Source organism: Notothenia rossii (genome assembly GCF_949606895.1).
Source record: "Notothenia rossii genome assembly, contig: scaffold_73, whole genome shotgun sequence".
Lineage (NCBI taxonomy): Eukaryota > Metazoa > Chordata > Actinopteri > Perciformes > Nototheniidae > Notothenia > Notothenia rossii.
Genome location: NW_027639883.1, coordinates 158569 through 184996, shown reverse-complemented (window position 1 = coordinate 184996; position 26428 = coordinate 158569).

Sequence of the window (26428 nt, the reverse complement as noted above, 5' to 3'; positions counted from 1 at the left end):
AGCCTTGGTTAGCTCATTGATTAGCCTGGGTTAGCTCATTGGTTAGCCTGGGTTAGCTCATTGGTTAGCTTCAGTTAGCTCATTGGTTAGCCTCGGTTAGCTCATTGGTTAGCCTGGGTTAGCTCATTCCTCGGTTAGCTCGTTGGTTAGCCTGGGTTAGCTTCAGTTAGCTCATTGGTTAGCCTCGGTTAGCTCATTGGTTAGCATCAGTTAGCTCATTGGTTAGCCTCAGTTAGCTCATTGGTTAGCCTCGGTTAGCTCATTGGTTAGATTGAGTTAGCTCGTTGGTTAGCCTGGGCTAGCTCATTGGTTAGCCTGGGTTAGCTCATTGGTTAGCCTGGGTTAGCTCATTGGTTAGCTTCAGTTAGCTCATTGGTTAGCCTCGGTTAGCTCATTGGTTAGCCTGGGTTAGCTCATTGGTTAGCATCAGTTAGCTCATTGGTTAGCCTCAGTTAGCTCATTGGTTAGCCTCGGTTAGCTCATTGGTTAGCCTGGGTTAGCTCATTACTCGGTTAGCTCATTGGTTAGCCTCGGTTAGCTCATTGGTTAGCTTCAGTTAGCTCATTGGTTAGCCTGGGCTAGCTCATTGGTTAGCCTGGGTTAGCTCATTGGTTAGCCTGGGTTAGCTCATTGGTTAGCTTCAGTTAGCTCATTGGTTAGCCTCGGTTAGCTCATTGGTTAGCATCAGTTAGCTCATTGTTTAGCTTCAGTTAGCTCATTGGTTAGCTTCAGTTAGCTCATTGGTTAGCCTCGGTTAGCTCATTGGTTAGCCTGGGTTAGCTCATTGGTTAGCATCAGTTAGCTCATTGGTTAGCCTCAGTTAGCTCATTGGTTAGCATCAGTTAGGTCATTGGTTAGCCTCGGTTAGCTCATTGGTTAGCTTCAGTTAGCTCATTGGTTAGCTTCAGTTAGCCAATTGGTTAGCCTCGGTTAGCTCATTGGTTAGCCTGGGTTAGCTCATTCCTCGGTTAGCTCATTGGTTAGCCTGGGTTAGCTCATTGGTTAGCTTCAGTTAGCTCATTGGTTAGCCTGGGTTAGCTCATTGGTTAGCCTCGGTTAGCTCATTGGTTAGCCTGGGTTAGCTCATTGGTTAGCCTGGATTAGCTCATTGGTTAGCATCAGTTAGCTCATTGGTTAGCCTCCGTTAGCTCAATGATTAGCATCAGTTAGCTCATTGGTTAGCCTATGTTAGCTCATTGGTTAGCTTCAGTTAGCTCATTGGTTAACTTCAGTTAGCTCATTGGTTAGCCTCGGTTAGCTCATTGGTTAGCCTGGGTTAGCTCATTCCTCGGTTAGCCTGGGTTAGCTCATTGGTTAGCTTCAGTTAGCTCATTGGTTAGCCTCGGTTAGCTCATTGGTTAGCATCAGTTAGCTCATTGGTTAGCCTCAGTTAGCTCATTGTTAGCTTCAGTTAGCTCATTGGTTAGCCTGGGTTAGCCTGGGTTAGCTTCAGTTAGCTCATTGGTTAGCATCAGTTAGCTCATTGTTTAGCCTCAGTTAGCTCATTGGTTAGCCTGGGTTAGCTCATTGGTTAGCCTGGGTTAGCTCATTGGTTAGCTTTGGTTAGCTCATTGGTTAGCCTTGGTTAGCTCATTGGTTAGCATCAGTTAGCTCTCTGGTTAGCATCAGTTAGCTCTTTGGTTAGCCTCAGTTAGCTCATTGGTTAGCCTGGGTTAGCTCATTCCTCGGTTAGCTCATTGGTTAACTTCAGTTAGCTCATTGGTTAGCCTGGGTTAGCTCATTGGTTAGCCTCAGTTAGCTCATTGGTTAGCCTGGGTTAGCTCATTGGTTAGCTTCAGTTAGCTCATTGGTTAGCCTCGCTTAGCTCATTGGTTAGCCTGCGTTAGCTCATTGGTTAGCTTCAGTTAGCTCATTGGTTAGCCTGGGTTAGCTCATTGGTTAGCCTGGGTTAGCTCATTGGTTAGCCTGGGTAAGCTCATTGGTTAGCTTCAGTTAGCTCATTGGTTAGCCTCGGTTAGCTCATTGGTTAGCCTGGGTTAGCTCATTGGTTAGCTTCAGTTAGCTCATTGGTTAGCCTCGGTTACCTCATTGGTTAGCCTGGGTTAGCTCATTCATCGTTTAGCTCATTGTTTAGCCCGGGTTAGCTTCAGTTAGGTCATTGGTTAGCCTCGGTTAGCTCATTGGTTAGCATCAGTTAGCTCATTGGTTAGCCTCAGTTAGCTCATTGGTTAGCCTGGGTTAGCTCATTGGTTAGCCTCAGTTAGCTCATTGGTTAGCCTGGGTTAGCTCATTGGTTAGCCTGTGTTAGCTCATTGGTTAGCTTTGGTTAGCTCATTGGTTAGCCTCGGTTAGCTCATTGGTTAGCATCAGTTAGCTCTCTGGTTAGCATCAGTTAGCTCTTTGGTTAGCCTCAGTTAGCTCATTGGTTAGCCTGGGTTAGCTCATTCCTCGGTTAGCTCATTGGTTAGCTTCAGTTAGCTCATTGGTTAGCCTGGGTAAGCTCATTGGTTAGCTTCAGTTAGCTCATTGGTTAACTTCAGTTAGCTCATTGGTTAGCCTCGGTTAGCTCATTGGTTAGCCTGGGTTAGCTCATTCCTCGGTTAGCCTGGGTTAGCTCATTGGTTAGCTTCAGTTAGCTCATTGGTTAGCCTCGGTTAGCTCATTGGTTAGCATCAGTTAGCTCATTGGTTAGCCTCAGTTAGCTCATTGTTATCTTCAGTTAGCTCATTGGTTAGCCTGGGTTAGCCTGGGTTAGCTTCAGTTAGCTCATTGTTTAGCATCAGTTAGCTCATTGTTTAGCCTCAGTTAGCTCATTGTTTAGCCTGGGTTAGCTCATTGGTTAGCTTCGGTTAGCTCATTGGTTAGCCTTGGTTAGCTCATTGGTTAGCATCAGTTAGCTCTCTGGTTAGCATCAGTTAGCTCTTTGGTTAGCCTCAGTTAGCTCATTGGTTAGCCTGGGTTAGCTCATTCCTCGGTTAGCTCATTGGTTAGCTTCAGTTAGCTCATTGGTTAGCCTGGGTTAGCTCATTGGTTAGCCTCAGTTAGCTCATTGGTTAGCCTGGGTTAGCTCATTGGTTAGCTTCAGTTAGCTCATTGGTTAGCCTCGCTTAGCTCATTGGTTAGCCTGCGTTAGCTCATTGGTTAGCTTCAGTTAGCTCATTGGTTAGCCTGGGTTAGCTCATTGGTTAGCCTGGGTTAGCTCATTGGTTAGCCTGGGTAAGCTCATTGGTTAGCTTCAGTTAGCTCATTGGTTAGACTCGGTTAGCTCATTGGTTAGCCTGGGTTAGCTCATTGGTTAGCTTCAGTTAGCTCATTGGTTAGCCTCGGTTACCTCATTGGTTAGCCTGGGTTAGCTCATTCATCGGTTAGCTCATTGTTTAGCCCGGGTTAGCTTCAGTTAGCTCATTGGTTAGCCTCGGTTAGCTCATTGGTTAGCATCAGTTAGCTCATTGGTTAGCCTCAGTTAGCTCATTGGTTAGCCTGGGTTAGCTCATTGGTTAGCCTCAGTTAGCTCATTGGTTAGCCTGGGTTAGCTCATTGGTTAGCCTGGGTTAGCTCATTGGTTAGCCTGGGTTAGCTCATTGGTTAGCTTTGGTTAGCTCATTGGTTAGCCTCGGTTAGCTCATTGGTTAGCATCAGTTAGCTCTCTGGTTAGCATCAGTTAGCTCTTTGGTTAGCCTCAGTTAGCTCATTGGTTAGCCTGGGTTAGCTCATTCCTCGGTTAGCTCATTGGTTAGCTTCAGTTAGCTCATTGGTTAGCCTGGGTAAGCTCATTGGTTAGCTTCAGTTAGCTCATTGGTTAACTTCAGTTAGCTCATTGGTTAGCCTCGGTTAGCTCATTGGTTAGCCTGGGTTAGCTCATTCCTCGGTTAGCCTGGGTTAGCTCATTGGTTAGCTTCAGTTAGCTCATTGGTTAGCCTCGGTTAGCTCATTGGTTAGCATCAGTTAGCTCATTGGTTAGCCTCAGTTAGCTCATTGTTATCTTTAGTTAGCTCATTGGTTAGCCTGGGTTAGCCTGGGTTAGCTTCAGTTAGCTCATTGGTTAGCCTCGGTTAGCTCATTGGTTAGCATCAGTTAGCTCATTGGTTAGCCTCAGTTAGCTCATTGGTTAGCCTGGGTTAGCTCATTGGTTAGCTTCAGTTAGCTCATTGGTTAGCCTCGGTTACCTCATTGGTTAGCCTGGGTTAGCTCATTCATCGGTTAGCTCATTGTTTAGCCCGGGTTAGCTTCAGTTAGCTCATTGGTTAGCCTCGGTTAGCTCATTGGTTAGCATCAGTTAGCTCATTGGTTAGCCTCAGTTAGCTCATTGGTTAGCCTGGGTTAGCTCATTGGTTAGCCTCAGTTAGCTCATTGGTTAGCCTGGGTTAGCTCATTGGTTAGCCTGGGTTAGCTCATTGGTTAGCTTTGGTTAGCTCATTGGTTAGCCTCGGTTAGCTCATTGGTTAGCATCAGTTAGCTCTCTGGTTAGCATCAGTTAGCTCTTTGGTTAGCCTCAGTTAGCTCATTGGTTAGCCTGGGTTAGCTCATTCCTCGGTTAGCTCATTGGTTAGCTTCAGTTAGCTCATTGGTTAGCCTGGGTAAGCTCATTGGTTAGCTTCAGTTAGCTCATTGGTTAACTTCAGTTAGCTCATTGGTTAGCCTCGGTTAGCTCATTGGTTAGCCTGGGTTAGCTCATTCCTCGGTTAGCCTGGGTTAGCTCATTGGTTAGCTTCAGTTAGCTCATTGGTTAGCCTCGGTTAGCTCATTGGTTAGCATCAGTTAGCTCATTGGTTAGCCTCAGTTAGCTCATTGTTATCTTCAGTTAGCTCATTGGTTAGCCTGGGTTAGCCTGGGTTAGCTTCAGTTAGCTCATTGGTTAGCATCAGTTAGCTCATTGTTTAGCCTCAGTTAGCTCATTGGTTAGCCTGGGTTAGCTCATTGGTTAGCCTGGGTTAGCTCATTGGTTAGCTTCGGTTAGCTCATTGGTTAGCCTTGGTTAGCTCATTGGTTAGCATCAGTTAGCTCTCTGGTTAGCATCAGTTAGCTCTTTGGTTAGCCTCAGTTAGCTCATTGGTTAGCCTGGGTTAGCTCATTCCTCGGTTAGCTCATTGGTTAGCTTCAGTTAGCTCATTGGTTAGCCTGGGTTAGCTCATTGGTTAGCCTCAGTTAGCTCATTGGTTAGCCTGGGTTAGCTCATTGGTTAGCTTCAGTTAGCTCATTGGTTAGCCTCGCTTAGCTCATTGGTTAGCCTGCGTTAGCTCATTGGTTAGCTTCAGTTAGCTCATTGGTTAGCCTGGGTTAGCTCATTGGTTAGCCTGGGTTAGCTCATTGGTTAGCCTGGGTAAGCTCATTGGTTAGCTTCAGTTAGCTCATTGGTTAGCCTCGGTTAGCTCATTGGTTAGCCTGGGTTAGCTCATTGGTTAGCTTCAGTTAGCTCATTGGTTAGCCTCGGTTACCTCATTGGTTAGCCTGGGTTAGCTCATTCATCGGTTAGCTCATTGTTTAGCCCGTGTTAGCTTCAGTTAGCTCATTGGTTAGCCTCGGTTAGCTCATTGGTTAGCATCAGTTAGCTCATTGGTTAGCCTCAGTTAGCTCATTGGTTAGCCTGGGTTAGCTCATTGGTTAGCCTCAGTTAGCTCATTGGTTAGCCTGGGTTAGCTCATTGGTTAGCCTGGGTTAGCTCATTGGTTAGCCTGGGTTAGCTCATTGGTTAGCTTTGGTTAGCTCATTGGTTAGCCTCGGTTAGCTCATTGGTTAGCATCAGTTAGCTCTCTGGTTAGCATCAGTTAGCTCTTTGGTTAGCCTCAGTTAGCTCATTGGTTAGCCTGGGTTAGCTCATTCCTCGGTTAGCTCATTGGTTAGCTTCAGTTAGCTCATTGGTTAGCCTGGGTAAGCTCATTGGTTAGCTTCAGTTAGCTCATTGGTTAACTTCAGTTAGCTCATTGGTTAGCCTCGGTTAGCTCATTGGTTAGCCTGGGTTAGCTCATTCCTCGGTTAGCCTGGGTTAGCTCATTGGTTAGCTTCAGTTAGCTCATTGGTTAGCCTCGGTTAGCTCATTGGTTAGCATCAGTTAGCTCATTGGTTAGCCTCAGTTAGCTCATTGTTATCTTCAGTTAGCTCATTGGTTAGCCTGGGTTAGCCTGGGTTAGCTTCAGTTAGCTCATTGGTTAGCCTCGGTTAGCTCATTGGTTAGCATCAGTTAGCTCATTGGTTAGCCTCAGTTAGCTCATTGGTTAGCCTCGGTTAGCTCATTGGTTAGCTTCAGTTAGCTCATTGGTTAGCCTGGGCTAGCTCATTGGTTAGCCTGGGTTAGCTCATTGGTTAGCATCAGTTAGCTCATTGGTTAGCCTGGGCTAGCTCATTGGTTAGCCTGGGTTTGCTCATTGGTTAGCCTGGGATAGCTCATTGGTTAGCTTCAGTTAGCTCATTGGTTAGCCTCGGTTAGCTCATTGGTTAGCCTGGGTTAGCTTCAGTTAGCTCATTGTTTAGCCTCGGTTAGCTCATTGGTTAGCTTCAGTTAGCTCATTGGTTAGCCTGGGCTAGCTCATTGGTTAGCCTGGGTTAGCTCATTGGTTAGCATCAGTTAGCTCATTGGTTAGCCTGGGCTAGCTCATTGGTTAGCCTGGGTTTGCTCATTGGTTAGCCTGGGATAGCTCATTGGTTAGCTTCAGTTAGCTCATTGGTTAGCCTCGGTTAGCTCATTGGTTAGCCTGGGTTAGCTTCAGTTAGCTCATTGTTTAGCCTCGGTTAGCTCATTGGTTTGCTTCAGTTAGCTCATTGGTTAGCCTGGGCTAGCTCATTGGTTAGCCTGGGTTAGCTCATTGGTTAGCCTCGGTTAGCTCATTGGTTAGCTTCAGTTAGCTCATTGGTTAGCCTCGGTTAGCTCATTGGTTAGCATCAGTTAGCTCATTGGTTAGCCTCAGTTAGCTCATTGGTTAGCCTCGGTTAACTCATTGGTTAGATTCAGTTAGCTCATTGGTTAGCCTGGGCTAGCTCATTGGTTAGCCTGGGTTAGCTCATTGGTTAGCCTGGGTTAGCTCATTGGTTAGCTTCAGTTAGCTCATTGGTTAGCCTCGGTTAGCTCATAGGTTAGCCTGGGTTAGCTCATTGGTTAGCATCAGTTAGCTCATTGGTTAGCCTCAGTTAGCTCATTGGTTAGCCACGGTTAGCTCATTAGTTAGCCTGGGTTAGCTCATTGGTTAGCCTGGGTTAGCTCATTGGTTAGCTTCAGTTAGCTCATTGGTTAGCCTGGGTTAGCTCATTGGTTAGCCTGGGTTAGCTCATTCCTCGATTAGCTCATTGGTTATCCTAGGTTAGCTTCAGTTAGCTCATTGGTTAGCCTCGGTTAGCTCATTGGTTAGCATCAGTTAGCTCATTGGTTAGCCTCAGTTAGCTCATTGGTTAGCCTCGGTTAGCTCATTGGTTAGCCTGGGTTAGCTCATTCCTCGGTTAGCTCATTGGTTAGCCTGGGTTAGCTTAAGTTAGCTCATTGGTTAGCCTCGGTTAGCTCATTGGTTAGCCTGGGTTAGCTCATTACTCGGTTAGCTCATTGGTTAGCCTCGGTTAGCTCATTGGTTAGCTTCAGTTTACTCATTGGTTAGCCTGGGCTAGCTCATTGGTTAGCATCAGTTAACTCATTGTTTAGCTTCAGTTAGCTCATTGGTTAGCTTCAGTTAGCTCATTGGTTAGCCTCGGTTAGCTCATTGGTTAGCCTGGGTTAGCTCATTGGTTAGCATCAGTTAGCTCATTGGTTAGCATCAGTTAGCTCATTGTTTAGCCTCGGTTAGCTCATTGGTTAGCTTCAGTTAGCTCATTGGTTAGCTTCAGTTAGCTCATTGGTTAGCCTCGGTTAGCTCATTGGTTAGCCTGGGTTAGCTCATTCCTCGGTTAGCTCATTGGTTAGCCTGGATTAGCTCATTGGTTAGCTTCAGTGAGCTCATTGGTTTGCCTCGGTTAGCTCATTGGTTATCCTGGGTTAGCTCATTGGTTAGCCTCGGTTAGCTCATTGGTTAGCTTCAGTTAGCTCATTGGTTAGCTTCAGTTAGCTCATTGGTTAGCCTCGGTTAGCTCATTGGTTAGCCTGGGTTAGCTCATTCCTCGGTTAGCCTGGGTTAGCTCATTGGTTAGCTTCAGTTAGCTCATTGGTTAGCCTCGGTTAGCTCATTGGTTAGCATCAGTTAGCTCATTGGTTAGCCTCAGTTAGATCATTGTTAGCTTCAGTTAGCTCATTGGTTAGCCTGGGTTAGCCTGGGTTAGCTTCAGTTAGCTCATTGGTTAGCATCAGTTAGCTCATTGTTTAGCCAAGGTTAGCTCATTGGTTAGCCTGGGTTAGCCTGGGTTAGCTTCAGTTAGCTCATTGGTTAGCATCAGTTAGCTCATTGTTTAGCCAAGGTTAGCTCATTGGTTAGCCTGGGTTAGCCTGGGTTAGCTTCAGTTAGCTCATTGGTTAGCATCAGTTAGCTCATTGTTTAGCCTCAGTTAGCTCATTGGTTAGCCTGGGTTAGCTCATTGGTTAGCCTGGGTTAGCTCATTGGTTAGCTTCGGTTAGCTCATTGGTTATCCTTGGTTAGCTCATTGGTTAGCATCAGTTAGCTCTCTGGTTAGCACCGGTTAGCTCTTGTTAGCCTCAGTTAGCTCATTGGTTAGCCTGGGTTAGCTCATTCCTCGGTTAGCTCATTGGTTAGCTTCAGTTAGCTCATTGGTTAGCCTGGGTTAGCTCATTGGTTAGCCTCAGTTAGCTCATTGGTTAGCCTGGGTTAGCTCATTGGTTAGCTTCAGTTAGCTCATTGGTTAGCCTCGCTTAGCTCATTGGTTAGCCTGCGTTAGCTCATTGGTTAGCTTCAGTTAGCTCATTGGTTAGCCTGGGTTAGCTCATTGGTTAGCCTGGGTTAGCTCATTGGTTAGCCTGGGTAAGCTCATTGGTTAGCTTCAGTTAGCTCATTGGTTAGCCTCGGTTAGCTCATTGGTTAGCCTGGGTTAGCTCATTGGTTAGCTTCAGTTAGCTCATTGGTTAGCCTCGGTTACCTCATTGGTTAGCCTGGGTTAGCTCATTCATAGGTTAGCTCATTGTTTAGCCCGGGTTAGCTTCAGTTAGCTCATTGGTTAGCCTCGGTTAGCTCATTGGTTAGCATCAGTTAGCTCATTGGTTAGCCTCAGTTAGCTCATTGGTTAGCCTGGGTTAGCTCATTGGTTAGCCTCAGTTAGCTCATTGGTTAGCCTGGGTTAGCTCATTGGTTAGCCTGGGTTAGCTCACTGGTTAGCCTGGGTTAGCTCATTGGTTAGCTTTGGTTAGCTCATTGGTTAGCCTCGGTTAGCTCATTGGTTAGCATCAGTTAGCTCTCTGGTTAGCATCAGTTAGCTCTTTGGTTAGCCTCAGTTAGCTCATTGGCTAGCCTGGGTTAGCTCATTCCTCGGTTAGCTCATTGGTTAGCTTCAGTTAGCTCATTGGTTAGCCTGGGTTAGCTCATTGGTTAGCCTCAGTTAGCTCATTGGTTAGCCTGGGTTAGCTCATTGGTTAGCTTCAGTTAGCTCATTGGTTAGCCTCGGGTAGCTCATTGGTTAGCTTCAGTTAGCTCATTGGTTAGCCTGGGTTAGCTCATTGGTTAGCCTGGGTTAGCTCATTGGTTAGCCTGGGTAAGCTCATTGGTTAGCTTCAGTTAGCTCATTGGTTAGCCTCGGTTAGCTCATTGGTTAGCCTGGGTAAGCTCATTGGTTAGCTTCAGTTAGCTCATTGGTTAGCCTTGGTTACCTCATTGGTTAGCCTGGGTTAGCTCATTCATCGGTTAGCTCATTGTTTAGCCCGGGTTAGCTTCAGTTAGCTCATTGGTTAGCCTCGGTTAGCTCATTGGTTAGCATCAGTTAGCTCATTGGTTAGCCTCAGTTAGCTCATTGGTTAGCCTGGGTTAGCTCATTGGTTAGCCTGGGTTAGCTCATTGGTTAGCCTGGGTTAGCTCATTGGTTAGCCTGGGTTAGCTCATTGGTTAGCTTTGGTTAGCTCATTGGTTAGCTTCAGTTAGCTCATTGGTTAGCCTCGGTTAGCTCATTGGTTAGCATCAGTTAGCTCTCTGGTTAGCATCAGTTAGCTCTTTGGTTAGCCTCAGTTAGCTCATTGGTTAGCCTGGGTTAGCTCATTCCTCGGTTAGCTCATTGGTTAGCTTCAGTTAGCTCATTGGTTAGCCTGGGTTAGCTCATTGGTTAGCCTCAGTTAGCTCATTGGTTAGCCTAGGTTAGCTCATTGGTCAGCTTCAGTTAGCTCATTGGTTAGCCTCGGTTAGCTCATTGGTTAGCCTGCGTTAGCTCATTGGTTAGCTTCAGTTAGCTCATTGGTTAGCCTCGGTTAGCTCATTGGTTAGCATCAGTTAGCTCATTGGTTAGCCTCAGTTAGCTCATTGGTTAGCCTCGGTTAGCTCATTGGTTAGCTTCAGTTAGCTCATTGGTTAGCCTGGGCTAGCTCATTGGTTAGCCTGGGTTAGCTCATTGGTTAGCATCAGTTAGCTCATTGGTTAGCTTCAGTTAGCTCATTGGTTAGCTTCAGTTAGCTCATTGGTTAGAGAGAACGCACTCCCCTGAAAACTCCCCTTGAATTCCTCCAGACTCAGAAAATGTAAAAGTTCACTTTTTGGAGATCCATCGAAAAAGGGTGAAAATGATTTGTTTATGCCACAGCATGGATTCGAACACGCGACCAACCGCATCCAGGGGCGAGCCTTAACGCAGTGAGCCACTGGACCTGAGTACTCAAACAGCCTACTTGTGCAGCTTAGACACTCTGAATTCACTAAATGTACAACTTTTTCTCCATCAAAATGAACAAATGAGACATGAAATAACATCTACAGATCAAGACGAAGCGAATGGAAGCGGTCCCAGCCTCGTAGCTGTGAACAGTTGTGATTGCAGGAAAATGCTGTTTCAAAGATTTCTCAGTATATCTCCGGGACATTTCTCTGGCTTTACCACCGTCACAATGGACAAACGAGACATGAAATAACATCAACAGATCAAGACGAAGCGAATGGAAGTACCCCCGTAGTCATAGCATGTGTAAATCGAGACGAAAGATCTCTCTCTCCCCCGCCTGCTTGCGAGGGGGAGGGGCAGTTTACACACACACGCAGCTGCTGCATGCAGCAACAAACACACAGGGAGGAGATGGCAGAGAGAATGCACTCCCCTGAAAACTCCCCTTGAATTCCTCCAGACTCAGAAAATGTAAAAGTTCACTTTTTGGAGATCCATAGAAAAAGGGTGAAAATGAATTTTTTTTGGCCACAGCATGGATTTGAACACGCGACCAACCGCATCCAGAGGCGAGCGTTTTTTATTTTTTTTTTTATTTTTATTATTTATTATCAAAATGTTTTCACACAGATTAAACAAACACTCACATTGCATAACAAATCCCCCAAAAAGAAGAGGACCCCAATGCATTTAATACAAAGTATACATCACAGTCCTATCTTGTCTTTCACTTCCCCGACATCCCTAATCCACCATTCTTTTACATTTATTCCCCTTTCACAGGTCATCATTCCTTATTTTTCAAAATTATACTTAAGCTGTCCATCATTCACTTCTATCAGTGCACAACCATCAACATGTTCTTTCATGAACATCTCATTATCTTTGTACACATATAACATTCCAACAACCCTCATTATATTCCTCTTCATAATTCCCCACACTCCATCAACTCTCCCCTCATAGTGTGCTACATTCCTTCTTATTTTCACCGCATATCTTGCCTGGCTTAAACATAGATTTAACATATCAACATTGCACCCATCCCTTCTCCCACTCAACCCAAACAACCACAATTCTTTCCACTCTAGACATTTTAACACCCCTTCATCCCAGCACCTGCATATCAATTATTTTATTTTCCCAAAGAACCCCCTTAATTCCCCACACTCAAAAAACTCATGCATACAATTCTCCACTCCCAACTTACACACATCACATTCTCTCTTAACCTCTTTGTCAAACATACTTATTATTAAATTGTTGAACACCCTGTTGTGCCTTAAACAGAAATCAAAGTGCTCACCCTTCACACTATTCCCTTTCACTCTCAGATTCACCCACATCTTTTTCACATCCATTCCCCCCATCACCTTTTCCCATACCTTTTCTGATGCTGGTCTCCTTGCATCCCCCTTCCCAAGGGTTTTGTATATCCTTTTCATGCTAAGGTCTCCCAGCTTCACCCCTTCACCCACATATAGCGCTACCTCACTTTCGCCCCCTCCCACCTTCTTGCTCTCCACCATCCTCCTCCATTCCACCGGCATCCCCTCTTTAATGCTCTCCATCATGCCTTCCGCTGTCCTTCCCCCCATTAACAGATTATTTTCCCTTGTCCCATCAACAATAACTTGAGCCCTCATGAACCCCGGAACATACTCATAGACTAGGTCTCTTATTACCCTAAATCCAGCCCTCCACATTGGTAAATTAAATAATACTTCGCCCTCTTTCATTGTCCTATAGTTTTGGAATATGGGTTGTTTCCATACCTGCTGCGCATTCTCACATTCATACTTCACATTCCCCAAGAACTCTCCCCACGCATTCATCACCTCCCTTTGAAAATCATTCATTCCATTCATCCACCCTTTCTTAAAGCGCATAAATATCCCACTGTCCCCACACCCCCCTCCTTTATTTATACTGTCTCTCAAAAATTCTTTCCACACATGCTTATTTCCCTTATTTAGATATTTTATCATCGTTTTAACCCTCATTGCTTTCATCTTCCTTTCCACATTTATTAGTTTTAGCCCCCCATCTTTATAGTCATTCTCTAGAACCTCCCTAGCTATCCTCACTCCCTTCCCCTCCCACATGAACTCACTCACTATTTTATTTACCTCTTTTATTACTCTGTCTGGCACCTCCATTACACTCATTACATAAACTAGCTTGCTCATGATGAGACCATTTACTACTATAACTTTCCCCCTCAGTTTTAATCTCCTCAGTTTCCAGAAGCTTAGGGTCTTTTTTAAACTACCCACCACTCCCTCATATTGCACATCCCTCCCCTCTCTTTCCTTCAAACCCACATTAATACCCAGTACCCTAATATATTCCTTATTCTCTTTTGAACCTAACTCCTCTCTCCCTACATCACCATTTCCCAGCACCATGTACTCTGACTTTTCCATATTAATTTTAGCCCCTGAAGCTCTTCCATATATCTCCACACTCTCTAAGACCCCTCTTACACTTTCCATGTCTCTTACGGTGATTGTAGTATCATCCGCATATTGGAATACTACACTTATCCCTCCCCCCGGCACCATCACCCCCTTTACCCTCTCATTCTGTTGTAGCAAAGCCGCAAGGGGCTCCGCTGATAATGCATAGAGCATCGCCGATAGAGGGCATCCCTGCCGGACGGATCTCCCTAACTTAAATACATTTGTGATGATCCCATTAACCTTAACGCAACTCATGGCTTTCCTATATATTCTCCTTATCCACCCAACAAACCCCCTCCCAAACCCTGCTTTTACCAAAACCCTGAATAAATAAACGTGATTAACCCTATCGAACGCCTTGTTCAGATCTAAGCTTACCAACACCCCTCCTTCTCCACCCTTCATATGATTTACCGTGTCCCTAATACTACAAACTGTGTCACATATATCCCTTCCAGGAATACTATATGCCTGGGTGCTCCCCACCACCGCACCAATAACCCTCTTCATTCTATTGGATAACACCCGTGCCATAATCTTATAATCCCCATTCAACATACTTAACGGCCTATAGTTCCCTAATTTATCCCTACTACCCTTTTTGTACAATATGCTAATCACCCCTGTTGATAATCCGTCCGGCAGTTCATCCTTCTCTTCGAAGCTCTTAAACAACTCCTTCAACATTGGGACTAGCACAGCCTTAAATTCCATGTAGAACTCTGCAGTTAGGCCATCTAGTCCCGGGCTTTTATTTTTGCCCATGCCATCTATTGCTGCCTCTATTTCCTCTTTTCCCATCTCCCCTTCGCACAACTCTCTTCCTTCTTCTGTCAACACCGCCCTCATGCTCCCCAGAGTCTTTTCCAGGCTCTCTTTTTCATTAACTTCCTCCTGGAAGAGCTCTCTATAAAACTCTTCCACCCTCTTAACTATCCCTACTAAGTCTTTAATAATCTCACCCCCCTTACCCTCTATCTGCCTAATCTGATTGTTCCCCTGCTTCCTATTCTCCATCCCTAAGAAAAAACCTGTACATTTTTCCCCTTCAACTAAATATCTTGCCCTACTCCTGACGATTGCCCCCATACACCTCTCTCTTTCCACTATCCCTAACTCATCCCTAAGACTATTGTAGACCCCTAAATCTCTCCCTACCTCTCCCTCTATCTTCTCTGCTTCTTTATTTAGTTCCTCTTTTAACCTCTCCTCCCTCTCTCTCCCTCTTTTATTTCTTCCACAACTGAACTTTATGCTCATTTTTTTTATTTCTCTTTTTAGGCCCTCCCACCATTCTCCTTCATCCTCACCATCCATTTTCTCTTGCTTCCTTAACCATTCATTCATCATCTTTTTGTATTTCTCATCCTTAAGCAGAGCAGCGTTTAGGCACCACACCCCTCCCCCTCTTCCCTTACATCCATCATCCAGCTTAAAGTCAAGGATAACATGATCACTCAAGCTAGTCGTTGTATGTTTAAAAGTCCCCACCTTCCCACCTATCATTTCCTTGCACAGCACCAAGTCTATCCTACTCTGCTTCAACACACCCCCCACCACCTGTTTTCTAGTATATACCCTCTCATCCAAATTCCTTTCTCTCCACACATCTCTTAAGCCATTCTCCCTCATCAGTTTCTCCAATGCACCTCGTGAGGAGTCATTTCTATAACTCATCCCACCCGCCACATCAATCCTTCCACACCTCACATTGAAATCACCCACCACCACACAATTTCCCCCACACTTCCCATCCAGACCCTCAAAAAAACTCTTTCTTTCTTTCTCCACATTAGGCGCATGAATATTCATCAGTCTATACATTTCCCCCATATAACCAAACTCTGCAATAATCATCCTTCCTTTTCCATCATCCTCCACCTTTTTCACACTTTCCACTTTTCCCATTCTAAACAATATTGCCACCCCTCTTGCATTCAAACCACCATTATTGAAAAATACCCTCCCCATCCATCCCATTATCACATCACCCACACTTTCATTGTCCCAGTGTGTCTCCTGTAGGCATATGACATCAGCTGTACATAGCAGTAAAGCCCTGTCCCTTCTGTCCTTTGTTTTTAGCCCCCGGCCATTAAAGTCCTTATCTTGCGTAATTTACTGTAGCTGAAAGATCATAGAACTGTTTCAAAATGCATTAACTTGTTGGGTCTTATTCCAGTAACACGTGATATAGATCGAATATCGTTTCCTATTTGCTGTAAATCACTTGTTAATATCGGGAAAATGGGTCAAATTCAGAGGTATCCAGAAAAGTCTGGATTCAAACTTGCCGCTGCTTGGTGCTGTGTCGTGACGTCACGTGTGGTTCCGCGAATCCTGGTGAGTTCAGCCCGTCCCAGCATCACACAGTGTAGCATTGCTGGTATAGCCGCATGTCAACTTTGTGTATCAGTGTTTATCTCCGAGTTTGTCTTGTTTTTTCCGGATCATGGTGAAGAGGTGTGTCGTTGGCGGGTGTAGCAACACCAATCGGGATGGTTTTACCGTTCATTTGTTCCCGAAAGAGAAGGTTTTACGGGAGAAATGGGAGCGATTTGTGCGGAACACAAGAAAAAATTGGCAGTGCGCCAGTGAAACCAGCGTTATTTGTGGGGCACATTTTGTTGTCCCTGATGATTTTGAATGATTTTTAATTGTTCTGTCAAATTGTGCCAAATACCCGCGCTATTAGCTTTTTCTGATGCGTAAACATCAACAATATTTGATGCCATTTTTCGTTGTGAACTCTCGCTGGCTGCGCGCATTGGCTGTCGATCCGGACGGCAGCAGGGAGCCAGACAGCGGCAGCCGGGAACCACACGTGACGTCACGAAATGGTCTGCTTCCAGAAGCAAAGTTTTTTTATTGGACCTAATATTTTTCCTTTTTTTACATATTATTTAGTATGAAATAAAGAAACATACATTGACTATCTGTTGCATACACCCCCCAGAAATCAACTGCCAAAAAAAGTTTTTAATGTAAGATAAGGACTTTAAATGTACATATCGTCACCATTGCATGTAAAGTTTGAAAAAAAAATTCTGTTCCCACTTGTCCTTCTTTTCCAGGCCACAGCCGTTGAAAGAAACAATCTTCACCATTGTTATTTAAAGGGGATTAGCGTTGGAGTATTCCAAAAGTTCTCCTTCAGCTCACCTTTCGCTGTCCAGTTCATCTCCACCGACTCCTTTCACATTCTTCTCCACTTGTGAACGTGTTTTCACTTTCCCTCTCACGGTTATTCCTGATGGTTTTGAGTCACCTCCTCCGACCCTCGATCCCTCTCTCCCAGGCGTCATCGGACTCCTACTCCGTCCCCTGGTCCTCGGAACCTCGACCCGCTCCTCGATCTCCTGCTCTCCCACCGTCACCTCTATGATTTCGTCATCGTCCTTCAAGAGCAACGTAATCTCATCTTCCACTCTCTGCTCCCCCACCTTCTCCGCTTCTTCTCTCTCCTCCACCACCATCACCGATTCTCCTCTCTCCTCCACCGCCGTCACCTCCTCCTTCTCCACACCTTCGCCGTTCGGACTTTTCTTTCTCTCCGTCTTTGTTTTCTTCTTTTTCCCCTTCCCTTTCCCCACTGTCTGTGTCCCCTCATTTCCCTCCTCCGCTACCCCCTCATGTTGTCTTTTCTTCCCTCCTTCCTTCTGTTCCCCCCCTATTTCTTTCTGCCCCACCGCCACCACCACTACCTTCTCTCCCTCTATCACTTCCTCAGCCTCCTCATCCTCCCCCCCCCCCTCTTCTTTATCCACCTCTTCCACCTCCTGCTCCGCTTCCTCCTCCACATTGTACCTCTCCCTCTCCCCCTCCTTTTCAGGCCTGGCCTGTTCTCTCCTTCTCACCCTCTCTTCCCCAGCACAATCCCTTGCAAAATGCCCAACACCCCCACACCTGTAACATTTTATCTCCGGACACTCCCTAAAAATGTGCCCCGCCCTTAGACAGTTTCTGCACACCGCCACCTGTCTGTCATGTATGACCCTTACGTATTCTGCCCCCCCCTCCACTCTAAATTGTGTCGAGTACGGCAGTGATGTTACCTTCTCATTAAGAGAAACTTTGAGGAAGCGTGTCCCGTCCGCTATCCTCATCCCCTCCCTGGTGTTCTTTACATAACGTCTTTTGATGGGCGAAACCGCCTTAACCCCCCACTCAAACAGCCTCCTCAGGATCTGGTCATCCTCGATATATATCGGCATGTACATAAAGGACACCATCACCTCCATCGCAGTTAACTCCTCTGCCTTTATAACCACCCCCTTCACCCTCAGCCCCTCCAGCAATCTCTTCTTTCCCTCCACATATCTCATTGTCACCTCATACCTTTCCCCCTTCAGCCTGCATCCCAGCACCTCCCCACACTCATCCTGTATTTCACACAGCATGTCCAACATTGTAATCTTTCCCAAGCCCCCCTCCACCGTCACCGCCAGTGTCAGATCCGCCCGGTAACTAATGTCCTCATTCCCTTCTCCCACCCTTCCCCCCCTCTATTTTACTTGGCTACTGCCCTGTTTCAAACTGTTTCTCTCTTTTTCTCCGTCCGTTTTCTTTCTTTGTCCAGGACCCTCCTCTTTCCTTCCGTCGTCTCCATTCACGAACTTTTGTCCTTCTCCCGTGTTCTCCCGGCTCTCCTCCTCTTCTGTTCTTCTCTGCGCACTCTCCTGTGCATTTTCTGACCCTCCGCTTGTCTTTAGAGCCTCGCCGCTCTTCCCTGCGCGTCCCTTAATACCTCCGCTGCTATTCCTCGCGCCCTCTTCCGGGTTCTGTTCCGCTCCGCAATGTCCTCCTCCCAGTCTCTTTGAAGCCGTTGTTGTGCTTGTTCCGGATTGAGATGCACCCATCTCCTCTTCTCTCTCCATAATTCCCTTCTTTCCAGCCTTTCCTTTTATTAGTCCGGCTTTTTCCGCCTCTCTTTCCTCCCGGCTCCTCTCATCCAGCTTCCTCTCCAGCAGCAGCTTCGCTTTCTCCTCTTCATTCCTTATATTTCCCATCATGCAGGCCGCCTCTCTTACATCCTTTCCTTGTGTAGAGCCCTCAGTATCCGTCTGCATTGTCGGTTTTCCTCCCGTTTCTCCAGCATGTTCCGCTGCATTCAGCTCGGCTTCTTCCGCTTTCTTCGCCGCCCCCCGCATTCCAGACATTCCAGACATTCCAGGATTCACGTCCTTATTCTCCGTTCTTTTCTCCATTTTCTCCACAACGCACCTTCAATGTTTGTCCCCCCAGACAGCTGAGCTGTTTGGGGGGGGTTTTGCCGGAAAAGATCGCGATTAAAACGCTTGTTTTAATCACTTTGTCCCGTTTCCTCAGCAAACAATTGACCTGCTTCCTCCAGCACTCTCGCTGCGTTCGCGCTGTTGCTCCTCGTATTTTCTCCTCTGATGTTCACAAAACACGGTTTGAAAGTATCCCCCCCGACAGCAGAGCTGTTTGGGGGGCTGTTTGTCCAAAAATAAAGTGCAAAAACCGTCTTATTTGCTCCACTTTGTCCAAATTCGTCCCAAACTTTTGCGTCCACACATACACTGCTCACTCTCAATGCGCTCCTAGCGGGCGTGATCAGAGCGTTAACGCAGTGAGCCACTGGACCTGAGTACTCAAACATGCCTACTTGTTCACCTTAGACACTCTGAATTCACTAAATGTACAACTTTTTCTCCATCAAAATGAACAAATGAGACATGAAATAACATCTACAGATCAAGACGAAGCGAATGGAAGCGGTCCCAGCCTCGTAGCTGTGAACAGCTGTGATCGCAGGAAAATGCTGTTACAAAGATTTCTCAGTATATCTCCGGGACATTTCCCTGGCTTTACCACCGTCACAATGGACAAACGAGACATGAAATAACATCAACAGATCAAGACGAAGCGAATGGAAGTACCCCCGGAGTCATAGCATGTGTAAATCGTTAGCCTCGGTTAGCTCATTGGTTAGCCTCAGTTAGCTCATTGGTTAGCCTGGGTTAGCTCATTGGTTAGCTTCAGTTAGCTCATTGGTTAGCCTCGGTTAGCTCATTGGTTAGCCTGGGTTAGCTCATTCCTTGGTTAGCTCATTGGTTAGCCTGGGTTAGCTTCAGTTAGCTCATTGGTTAGCCTCGGTTAGCTCATTGGTTAGCATCAGTTAGCTCATTGGTTAGCCTCAGTTAGCTCATTGGTTAGCCTCGGTTAGCTCATTGGTTAGATTCAGTTAGCTCATTGGTTAGCCTGGGCTAGCTCATTGGTTAGCCTGGGTTAGCTCATTGGTTAGCCTGGGTAAGCTTAATGGTTAGCTTCAGTTAGCTCATTGGTTAGCCTCGGTTAGCTCATTGGTTAGATTCAGTTAGCTCATTGGTTAGCATCAGTTAGCTCATTGGTTAGCCTCAGTTAGCTCATTGGTTAGCCTCGGTTAGCTCATTGGTTAGATTCAGTTAGCTCATTGGTTAGCCTGGGCTAGCTCATTGGTTAGCCTCGGTTAGCTCATTGGTTAGCCTGGGTTAGCTCATTGGTTAGCATCAGTTAGCTCATTGGTTAGCCTCAGTTAGCTCATTGGTTAGCCTCGGTTAGCTCATTGGTTAGCCTGGGTTAGCTAATTGGTTAGCCTGGGTTAGCTCATTGGTTAGCTTCAGTTAGCTCATTGGTTAGCCTCGGTTAGCTCATTGGTTAGCCTGGGTTAGCTCATTCCTCGGTTAGTTCATTGGTTAGCCTGGGTTAGCTCATTGGTTAGCTTCAGTTAGCTCATTGGTTAGCCTCGGTTAGCTCATTGGTTAGCCTGGGTTAGCTCATTGGTTAGCTTCAGTTAGCTCATTGGTTAGCCTCGGTTAGCTCATTGGTTAGCCTCGGTTAGCTCATTGGTTAGCCTGGGTTAGCTCATTGGTTTGCATCAGTTAGCTCATTGGTTAGCCTCAGTTAGCTCATTGGTTAGCCTCGGTTAGCTCATTGGTTAGCCTGGGTTAGCTCATTCCTCGGTTAGCTCATTGGTTAGCCTCTGTTAGCTCATTGGTTAGCTTCAGTTAGTTCATTGATTAGCCTGGGCTAGCTCATTGATTAGCTTCAGTTACTTCATTGATTAGCCTGGGTTAGCTCATTGGTTAGCTTCAGTTAGCTCATTGGTTAGCTTAAGTTAGCTCATTGGTTAGCCTCGGTTAGCTCATTGGTTAGCCTGGGTGAGCTCATTGGTTAGCATCAGTTAGCTCAATGGTTAGCTTCGGTTAGCTCATTGGTTAGCTTCAGTTAGCTCATTGGTTAGCTTCAGTTAGCTCATTGGTTAGCCTCGGTTAGCTCATTGGTTAGCCTGGGTTAGCCCATTCCTTGGTTAGCTCATTGGTTAGCCTTGGTTAGCTCATTGGTTAGCTTCAGTTAGCTCATTGGTTAGCCTCGGTTAGCTCATTGGTTAGCCTGGGTTAGCCCATTCCTCGGTTAGCTCATTGGTTAGCCTTGGTTAGCTCATTGGTTAGCTTCAGTTAGCTCATTGGTTAGCTTCAGTTAGCCAATTGGTTAGCCTCAGTTAGCTCATTGGTTAGCCTGGGTTAGCTCATTCCTTGGTTAGCTCATTGGTTAACCTGGGTTAGCTCATTGGTTAGCTTCAGTTAGCTCATTGGTTAGCCTGGGTTAGCTCATTGGTTAGCCTCGGTTAGCTCATTGGTTAGCCTGGGTTAGCTCATTGGTTAGCCTGGATTAGCTCATTGGTTAGCATCAGTTAGCTCATTGGTTAGCCTCAAATAGCTCAATGGTTAGCCTCAGTTAGCTCATTGGTTAGCCTGGGTTAGCTCATTCCTTGGTTAGCTCATTGGTTAGCCTGGGTTAGCTCATTGGTTAGCTTCAGTTAGCTCATTGGTTAGCCTGGGTTAGCTCATTGGTTAGCCTGGGTTAGCTCATTGGTTAGCTTCAGTTAGCTCATTGGTTAGCCTGGGTTAGCTCATTGGTTAGCCTGGGTTAGCTCATTGGTTAGCTTCAGTTAGCTCATTGGTTAGCCTGGGTTAGCTCATTGGTTAGCCTCGGTTAGCTCATTGGTTAGCCTGGGTTAGCTCATTGGTTAGCCTGGATTAGCTCATTGGTTAGCATCAGTTAGCTCATTGGTTAGCCTCAGATAGCTCATTGGTTAGCCTCGGTTAGCTCATTGGTTAGCCTGGGTTAGGTCATTCCTCGGTTAGCCTGGGTTAGCTTATTGGTTAGCTTCAGTTAGCTCATTGGTTAGCCTCGGTTAGCTCATTGGTTATCATCAGTTAGCTAATTGGTTAGCCTCAGTTAGCTCATTGTTAGCTTCAGTTAGCTCATTGGTTAGCTTGGGTTAGCCTGGGTTAGCTTCAGTTAGCTCATTGGTTAGCATCAGTTAGCTCATTGTTTAGCCTCAGTTAGCTCATTGGTTAGCCTGGGTTAGCTCATTGGTTAGCTTCGGTTAGCTCATTGGTTAGCCTCGGTTAGCTCAATGGTTAGCATCAGTAAGCTCTTTGGTTAGCATCAGTTAGCTCTTTGGTTAGCCTCAGTTAGCTCATTGGTTAGCCTGGGTTAGCTCATTCCTCGGTTAGCTCATTGGTTAGCTTCAGTTAGCTCATTGGTTAGCCTGGGTTAGCTCATTGGTTAGCCTCAGTTAGCTCATTGGTTAGACTGGGTTAGCTCATTGGTTAGCTTCAGTTAGCTCATTGGTTAGCCTCGGTTAGCTCATTGGTTAGCCTGCTTTTAGCTCATTGGTTAGCTTCAGTTAGCTCATTGGTTAGCCTGGGTTAGCTCATTGGTTAGCCTGGGTAAGCTCATTGGTTAGCTTCAGTTAGCTCATTGGTTAGCCTCGGTTAGCTCATTGGTTAGCCTGGGTTAGCTCATTGGTTAGCTTCAGTTAGCTCATTGGTTAGCCTCGGTTACCTCATTGTTTAGCCTGGGTTAGCTCATTCATCGGTTAGCTCATTGTTTAGCCCGGGTTAGCTTCAGTTAGCTCATTGGTTAGCCTCGTTTAGCTCATTGGTTAGCATCAGTTAGCTCATTGGTTAGCCTCAGTTAGCTCATTGGTTAGCCTCGGTTAGCTCATTGGTTAGCTTCAGTTAGCTCATTGGTTAGCCTGGGCTAGCTCATTAGTTAGCCTGGGTTAGCTCATTGGTTAGCATCAGTTAGCTCATTGGTTAGCTTCAGTTAGCTCATTGGTCAGCTTCAGTTAGCTCATTGGTTAGAGAGAACGCACTCCCCTGAAAACTCCCCTTGAATTCCTCCAGACTCAGAAAATGTAAAAGTTCAGTTTTTGGAGATCCATAGAAAAAGGGTGAAAATGATCTTTTTTTATGCCACAGCATGGATTCGAACACGCGACCAACCGCATCCAGGGGTGAGCTTTAACGCAGTGAGCCACTGGACCTGAGTACTCAAACATGCCTACTTGTGCAGCTTAGACACTCTGAATTCACTAAATGTACAACTTTTTCTCCATCAAAATGAACAAATGAGACATGAAATAACATCTACAGATCAAGACGAAGCGAATGGAAGTGGTCCCAGCCTCGTAGCTGTGAACAGCTGTGATCGCAGGAAAATGCTGTTACAAAGATTTCTCAGTATATCTCCGGGACATTTCCCTGGCTTTACCACCGTCACAATGGACAAACGAGACATGAAATAACATCAACAGATCAAGACGAAGCGAATGGAAGTACCCCCGGAGTCATATCATGTGTAAATCGTTAGACTCAGTTAGCTCATTGGTTAGCCTCAGTTAGCTCATTGGTTAGCCTGGGTTAGCTCATTGGTTAGCTTCAGTTAGCTCATTGGTTAGCCTCGGTTAGCTCATTGGTTAGCCTGGGTTAGCTCATTCCTCGGTTAGCTCATTGGTTAGCCTGGGTTAGCTTCAGTTAGGTCATTGGTTAGCCTCGGTTAGCTCATTGGTTAGCATCAGTTAGCTCATTGGTTAGCCTCAGTTAGCTCATTGGTTAGCCTCGGTTAGCTCATTGGTTAGATTCAGTTAGCTCATTGGTTAGCCTGGGTAAGCTCATTGGTTAGCTTCAGTTAGCTCATTGGTTAGCCTGGGTTAGCTCATTGGTTAGCCTGGGTAAGCTCATTGGTTAGCTTCAGTTAGCTCATTGGTTAGCTTCAGTTAGCTCATTGGTTAACCTCGGTTAGCTCATTGGTTAGCCTGGGTTCGCCCATTCCTCGGTTAGCTCATTGGTTAGCCTTGGTTAGCTCATTGGTTAGCTTCAGTTAGCCAATTGGTTAGCCTCGGTTAGCTCATTGGTTAGCCTCGGTTAGCTCATTGGTTAGCTTCAGTTAGCTCATTGGTTAGCTTCAGTTAGCTCATTGGTTAGCCTCGGTTAGCTCATTGGTTAGCCTGGGTTAGCTCATTCCTCGGTTAGCCTGGGTTAGCTCATTGGTTAGCTTCAGTTAGCTCATTGGTTAGCCTCGGTTAGCTCATTGGTTATCATCAGTTAGCTCATTGGTTAGCCTCAGTTAGCTCATTGTTAGCTTCAGTTAGCTCATTGGTTAGCCTGGGTTAGCCTGGGTTAGCTTCAGTTAGCTCATTGGTTAGCATCAGTTAGCTCATTGTTTAGCCTGGGTTAGCTCATTGGTTAGCCTGGGTTAGCTCATTGGTTAGCTTCGGTTAGCTCATTGGATAGCCTCGGTTAGCTCAATGGTTAGCATCAGTTAGCTCTCTGGTTAGCATCAGTTAGCTCTTTGGTTAGCCTCAGTTAGCTCATTGGTTAGCCTGGGTTAGCTCATTCCTCGGTTAGCTCATTGGTTAGCTTCAGTTAGCTCATTGGTTAGCCTGGGTTAGCTCATTGGTTAGCCTCAGTTAGCTCATTGGTTAGCCTGGGTTAGCTCATTGGTTAGCCTGGGTTAGCTCATTGGTTAGCCTGGGTTAGCTCATTGGTTAGCTTCAGTTAGCTCATTGGTTAGCCTGGGTTAGCTCATTGGTTAGCCTGGGTAAGCTCATTGGTTAGCTTCAGTTAGCTCATTGGTTAGCCTCGGTTAGCTCATTGGTTAGCCTGGGTTAGCTCATTGGTTAGCTTCAGTTAGCTCATTGGTTAGCCTCGGTTACCTCATTGGTTAGCTTCAGTTAGCTCATTGGTTAGCCTGGGCTAGCTCATTGGTTAGCCTCGGTTAGCTCATTGGTTAGCCTGGGTTAGCTCATTCCTCGGTTAGCCTGGGTTAGCTCATTAGTTAGCTTCAGTTAGCTCATTGGTTAGCCTCGGTTAACTCATTGGTTAGCATCAGTTAGCTCATTGGTTAGCCTCAGTTAGCTCATTGTTAGCTTCAGTTAGCTCATTGGTTAGCCTGGGTTAGCCTGGGTTAGCTTCAGTTAGCTCATTGGTTAGCATCAGTTAGCTCATTGTTTAGCCTCAGTTAGCTCATTGGTTAGCCTGGGTTAGCTCATTGGTTAGCCTGGGTTAGCTCATTGGTTAGCTTCGATTAGCTCATTGGTTAGCCTTTGTTAGCTCATTGGTTAGCATCAGTTATCTCTCTGGTTAGCATCAGTTAGCTCTTTGGTTAGCCTCAGTTAACTCATTGGTTAGCCTGGGTTAGCTCATTCCTCGGTTAGCTCATTGGTTAGCTTCAGTTAGCTCATTGGTTAGCCTGGGTTAGCTCATTGGTTAGCCTCAGTTAGCTCATTGGTTAGCCTGGGTTAGCTCATTGGTTAGCTTCAGTTAGCTCATTGGTTAGCCTCGGTTAGCTCATTGGTTAGCCTGCGTTAGCTCATTGGTTAGCTTCAGTTAGCTCATTGGTTAGCCTGGGTTAGCTCATTGGTTAGCCTGGGTTAGCTCATTGGTTATCCTGGGTAAGCTCATTGGTTAGCTTCAGTTAGCTCATTGATTAGCCTCGGTTAGCTCATTGGTTAGCCTGGGTTAGCTCATTGGTTAGCTTCAGTTAGCTCATTGGTTAGCCTCGGTTACCTCATTGGTTAGCCTGGGTTAGCTCATTCATCGGTTAGCTCATTGTTTAGCCCGGGTTAGCTTCAGTTAGCTCATTGGTTAGCCTCGGTTAGCTCATTGGTTAGCATCAGTTAGCTCATTGGTTAGCCTCAGTTAGCTCATTGGTTAGCCTCGGTTAGCTCATTGGTTAGCTTCAGTTAGCTCATTGGTTAGCCTGGGCTAGCTCATTGGTTAGCCTGGGTTAGCTCATTGGTTAGCATCATTAAGCTCATTGGTTAGCTTCAGTTAGCTCATTGGTTAGCTTCAGTTAGCTCATTGGTTAGCTTCAGTTAGCTCATTGGTTAGCCTGGGTTAGCTCATTGGTTAGCCTGGTTTAGCTCGTTGGTTAGCCTGGGTAAGCTCATTGGTTAGCTTCAGTTAGCTCATTGGTTAGCTTCAGTTAGCCAATTGGTTAGCCTCGGTTAGCTCATTGGTTAGCCTGGGTTAGCTCATTCCTCGGTTAGCTCATTGGTTAGCCTGGGTTAGCTCATTGGTAAGCTTCAGTTAGCTCATTGGTTAGCCTTGGTTAGCTCATTGGTTAGCCTGGGTTAGCTCATTGGTTAGCCTGGATTAGCTCATTGGTTAGCATCAGTTAGCTCATTGGTTAGCCTCAGTTAGCTCAATGGTTAGCATCAGTTAGCTCATTGGTTAGCCTCGGTTAGCTCATTGGTTAGCTTCAGTTAGCTCATTGGTTAGCTTCAGTTAGCTCATTGGTTAGCCTCGGTTAGCTCATTGGTTAGCCTCGGTTAGCTCATTGGTTAGATTCAGTTAGCTCATTGGTTAGCCTAGGCTAGCTCATTGGTTAGCCTGGGTTAGCTCATTGGTTAGCCTGGGTTAGCTCATTGGTTAGCTTCAGTTAGCTCATTGGTTAGCCTCGGTTAGCTCATTGGTTAGCCTGGGTTAGCTCATTGGTTATTAACAGTTAGCTCATTGGTTAGCCTCGGTTAGCTCATTGGTTAGCTTCAGTTAGCTCATTGGTTAGCTTCAGTTAGCTCATTGGTTAACCTCGGTTAGCTCATTGGTTAGCCTGGGTTAGCACATTCCTCGGTTAGCTCATTGGTTAGCCTTGGTTAGCTCATTGGTTAGCTTCAGTTAGCTCATTGGTTAGCTTCAGTTAGCCAATTGGTTAGCCTCGGTTAGCTCATTGGTTACCCTGGGTTAGCTCATTCATTGGTTAGCTCATTGGTTAGCCTGGGTTAGCTCATTGGTTAGCTTCAGTTAGCTCATTGTTTAGCCTGGGTTAGCTCATTGGTTAGCCTCGGTTAGCTCATTGGTTAGCCTGGGTTAGCTCATTGGTTAGCCTGGATTAGCTCATTGGTTAGCATCAGTTAGCTCATTGGTTAGCCTCAGTTAGCTCAATGGTTAGCATCAGTTAGCTCATTGGTTAGCCTCGGTTAGCTCATT